This window comes from Budorcas taxicolor, chromosome X, assembly GCF_023091745.1.
Source record: "Budorcas taxicolor isolate Tak-1 chromosome X, Takin1.1, whole genome shotgun sequence".
NCBI lineage: Eukaryota > Metazoa > Chordata > Mammalia > Artiodactyla > Bovidae > Budorcas > Budorcas taxicolor.
The window spans coordinates 129,703,464-129,708,943 of record NC_068935.1 but is presented as its reverse complement, the minus strand read 5'-3'; positions in this window follow the sequence as shown (position 1 = coordinate 129,708,943).

Sequence of the window (5,480 nt, the reverse complement as noted above, 5' to 3'; positions counted from 1 at the left end):
GCTAATCATTTAGATGAAGTGACTCTTTATTGTTTGTACCATTGTGGACAGATATGTCACCTTGCTTATTCCATATTTTATTTATTTCCACATCATGTGTAATCACGATTACTGCCTATACTGAAAGGTTGCCGCTATGAGCCATGAACGACCCTGTGATTCTTGGCCTCCAGAGGAGAGGAATTTGATCTGGGGCCAGTGATGAGGCTTGATCACTCAGAGCTTTTGTGTAATAAGTTCTTATTAAAGAATAAAAAAGATAGAACAAGTTTCTGACATAGACATTAGAAGAGGGCAGAAAGAGTGCCCCCCTTGCTAGTTTATAGCAAGAAGTTATATACCTATTAGCAAGCTGCTAATTAGAGAAAGGAAATGCCTCAAAACTGAGAGTGGCACTAGGCCCCTCACCCACAACATGCATTTTGAGATAGTATTGGCACAAGGTGAGTCATCCCCGCCATGAAACAATTGGCATGAATCTTGAAGGCAGATTTTCAAGCAAATACATAGTCTCATTAACACAGCTTAAGAAAAACATTTCCATAAGAAAAACACAATGGTTAGCTCAAGGTTTGAGAAAAGTTTAAGTTAAGGTGGAACCAGGTATTGGTCATGGCAACACAGAATTTTAAAAGAAATCTTTTAATTTTGTATATTTCAGTTCAGTCACTCAGTCGTGTCCAACTCTTTGTGACCCCATGGACTGCAGCACGCCAGGCCTCCCTGTCCAACACCAACTCCCAGAGCTTACTCAAACTCATGTCCATTGAGTTGGTGATGCCATCCAACCATCTCATCCTCTATTGTCCCCTTCTCCTCCTGCCTTCAATCTTTGCCAGCATCAGGGTCTTTTCTAATGAGTCAGCTCTTCACATCAGGTGGCCAAAGTATTGGAGTTTCAGCTTCAGCCTCAGTCCTTCCAATGAATATTCAGGACTGATTTTCTTTAGGATGGACTAGTTGGATCTCCTTGCAGTCCAAGGGACTCTCAACAGTCTTTTCCAACACCACAGTTCAAAAGCATCAATTCTTTGGTGCTCAGCTTTCTTTATGTTTCAACTCTCACATCCATACATGACTACTGGAAAAACCACAGCTTTGACTAGATGGACCTTTGTCAGCAAGGTAATGTCTCTGCTTTTTAATATGCTGTCTAGGTTGGTCATAGCATTTCTTCAAAGGAGCAAGCATCTTTTCATTTCATGGCTGCAGTCACCATTTGCAGTGATTTTGGAGTCCAAGAAAATAAAGTCTGTCACTGTTTCCATTGTTTCTCCATCTATTTGCCATGGAGTGATAGGACCGGATGCCATGATCTTAGCTTTTTGAATGTTTAGTTTTAAGCCAGCTTTTTCACTCTCTTCTTTCACTTTCATCACTCTTTAGTTTCTCTTCACTTTCTACCATAAGGGTAGTGTCATCTGCATATCTGAGGTTATTGATATTTCTCCCAGCAATCTTGATTCCAGCTTGTGCTTCATCCAGCCTGGCATTTTTCATGATGTACTCTGCATATGCAAGTTAAATAAGTAGGATGACAATATACAGCCTTGATGTACTCCTTTCCTGATTTGGAACCAGTCTGTTGTTTCATGTCTGGTTCTAACTGTTGCTTCTTGACCTGCATACAGATTTCTCAGGAGCCAGGTCAGGTGGTCTGGTATTCCCATCTCTTTCAGAATTTTCCAGTTTGTTGTGATCTACACAGTCAAAGGCTCTGGCATAATCAATAAAGCAGAAATAGATGTTTTTCTGGAATTCTCTTGTTTTTTCGATGATCCAACGGATGCTGGTAATTTGATCTCTGGTTCCTCTTCCTTTTCTAAATCCAGCTTGAACATCTGGAAGTTTACGGTTCATGTACTGTTGAAGCCTGGCTTGGAGATTTTGTATAGAAATTATGTACAGAGAAGGGGAAAAAAATGTCTGACACTTGCAGTTTGTTTCCTCCACTTGGGGACCTCTAGCCTTCCTGCCTGTTACCCTCTCAGTAGTTATCAGCTGGCAGAAATCTCTGTAAATAAGATCAAAATCATGACCTGCATTAAATGACTTCCTGTATAGTTTCTAATCTAAGAATCTGCTAAGAGGCTAACTGGGAAGGACTAAACGAAGAAGCATATTGGGCTGCTTTAGGGGGTATTAAAGTGGCACCATTGTGGGAGAATTTCATTTTCAAATAGGAGTTATAGATCAACATATTCCTCAGAATGCTATATATATATTCTTCTGGGTAACTGAAATATATTAAAAAATGATGTAAGCTGAATTTTTAGATGAGTCTCTTCAATTTACACCAAATTCATCATTGTAGTTCCACTATTGAGTTTTTTTCCCCTGCCAAAGTACCTTATGTCAGAGCCAGGAAAAGCTTTTAGTCTCTGCTTATTTGCATTCCATTTCCTAAATTTAGCATATATCTAACCGAATCAAATATGCATTTGGCAATTTGCAACATCTCTAACTACTCATGGAGCTTAGGCATTAAGATACACAGTTTCACAGAAACATCAAAGTGTGTCCACTAAGGTTTCTCTTGGAATTTGATTTTTTAATTTTCATTTCCATTTATTATTTATTAATTCAATAATTTTAATAATTATTTGTTCAGCACAAATCCATATGGCATGTGCTTTGAATATGATAATAAGTGATAACAAAATAGAGTAAGTGATTCAGGTATGTTTATACAAATGTAGATTAGCATTCATTTACTTCACTCATTATGTCTTTTTTATGTGATGCAAATCACAGAAAACCTAATTAACATAAAGACGTTTATTGTTATTACATGAAGTCTGTTGGTAGTTGATGTAGGATTAGCTCAGAAGGGCAATGGTGTCACCAAGGACCCTGAGTCTTTACCTTCCTTGGTTTTATTGGCCCAGCTCTAAAGAGAACATCTTCCCAAAGCCGAATTCAAAGCACTAAGTGGAGGAAGAGGCAAAAAGGTTTTTTCTTTGTGAGATTTTAATGTTTTTGCTTCTCCAGAATCTCCCCTACAAGGCTGCCATTCCATCTCCTGCTAGAACTGGGTCACACACTCACCCATCAACCGACCACTAACCAAAGGAGAAGAGGACTGCCATTATGGTCTCATTAATCATGGTTCACCCTCTAGTGCTGGATCCAATTTTTCCCAAGTAAAACTAGGGTTTTGATAGCTGTGAATAGGAAAGAATGGTCCTGGGTAGGCAGCCAAAGATGTCTATCACAAGTTTAGTGTCATACATATTCTTCTAAACATAATAGTCAATATTTACTGACAACATTCTAAATACACACACACGAGGTTCCATGAAGAGATCATTCGTGTGACTGTCATGGATGGTGTCATTTTCTATCAGCCAAGGATTAGGACCATGGCTGCCTCCTTATTAAGGTCACCCTCTTGGGAATACAGTCCTGTTGTTGATTCCATTGAACAGTATTTTCAATGCTAAATCACTGATATGAACAGTATAGTTCAGTCAAAGATCTAGAATATAAGGTCCCTTTGACCACAGGGTAAGGAATCTTTGTCTACAAAATGTATACAGAACAACTATACAATATCATTACGTGGCAGAAAAAGGACTTAAAAATCCCCTTTTCTCTGCAGTCTTTGACTCTTTGAGAAACCTTGTGGAGTCATCACCTCGCTGCGTCCTCTGTCATTTCTATGGTTATGATGGTGTGTACACATTTAATTCTCTAATCATCTTTCTCCATTTTAGTTTGTCCCCAGTCATTTCTTCCCTGCTCACCTTTGCACTTTTCTCATTTAAAAAAAAATTTTAATTAATTATTTTAATTAGAAACTTATTACTTTACAATATTGTGGTTTTGTCATACATCAACACGAATCAGCCAGGGGTGTACAGGTGTCCCCCTGTACATTAATGTAAAGCGATGTTCTCTAATCATCTTTCTTCATTTTAGTTGGTCCCCAGTCATTTCTTCCTTGCTCATCCTTGCATTTTTCTCATTTTTTACCAACCATCTTGGAGCTCCATTTTATGCCTCATATCTTTTTTCACTTTGTATTTGCCAACTTCTAATATGTCAAAAAACAGTAAGTACAAACACCCACATACATACTGAATGCAAGGGGGTTGTATTTTCCTAGCCTACAGTAGACTGGATGGGAAAAGTGAGACCAGAGGAGAAAAATACATTGGCTCTTCTGATCTGGGTTAGATCAGAAGATACTAATTATAGCCTCTCTATGATTAATGTATTCTTTTTTTAAGATTGCTATTCAATATTGAGTAGATGCAAAATAATTTATAAAGTACATGTGTATAATAAAGAATTCCAAAACTATAAGCACATGTGAACACTTGCTTCTTTAACAGTCCCCAGTGACCCATTCTCATTTGCATCCCATCCTGCCCCTCTGAGATAACCACAGTCTGGAATTCTGTGGTTAACTTTCTCTTGCTTTTCTTTATAATTATTTTTTTCTTTATAACTGTTTAATTTCATGTGTTTTTGAACTTTAAAAATACAATCATCATACTGTATACGTTCTCCTGGAACCAACATTTTCACTGAACATTATGTTTTGAGATTCATTCACACTTTTATATGTAGCTGTAACTAATTTTCCTTCAACAGCTGTACAGTGATCCAAACAAGTGTTAATTGTATGGGTGCTCACTCTGCAAAACTTTTTTTAAAAAGTTCTATCTTTGCATTTTTGCCTAATTTCTTGGATGTGTTACATCTCACAATGAGAAGTTTAAACAGTTTGGGGGTAACAAAAAACAGAACCCAGAGAAATGGGCAGGAGGCACTGGGGTAGGAGGGGTGGAGGGAAGTGGGGGCTGCAGCTATGGTTTGTGTGGTGGGAAGACCCAGTTCTACTCTCCCTGATTTGGACCTAGTTGCCTCAAGTTTCCTGAGTACCCAAGACTAGGGGGAGAAACTGCTTCAACAGAGAACCCCAGCAATAATCAGCCTGTCCTTCTTAGGACAGTGACCCATGCCTGGGTTTTGGTGGTCTTATTTGGAGGTCCCCAGTTTTCTGCACGATGGAGAGCTATAGCAGCCTCGGCTCAAGCACCAAGGGGCCCTGGGAGGCTCCCATTGACAGAGGGTGAAAATAAGCTCTAAACTGGGAAAGCAGCATCGTCAGGGATGGAAACATATTAGAGGCAGCAACTGATGGACAACATCTCCCTGCTACAGAAATCTAGAGGTATGAGCTGTGCTAGTGGGTAAAACTAGAAGGGAGAGATGCAATAACAACACAAGACTCAAGTCCCAGACCCTTGCTTTTGTAATTTTGTTTTTACCACATCCGCCTTCTGTAATTGTCCTTCATCCAATTTCTGGCCTGGAAAGCATCTTTTCCTGGCATTGTGGTTTTCCAGCCCACAGTATATTGAAAGTGAAAAGCATGATCACATAGTACCACTATCTGTGGTACTGACCAATCACCTGGTATTTTGCAAGAAGGTAGAAAATGAAAGGTCAGAGCATTCCCTGAGTGGAAT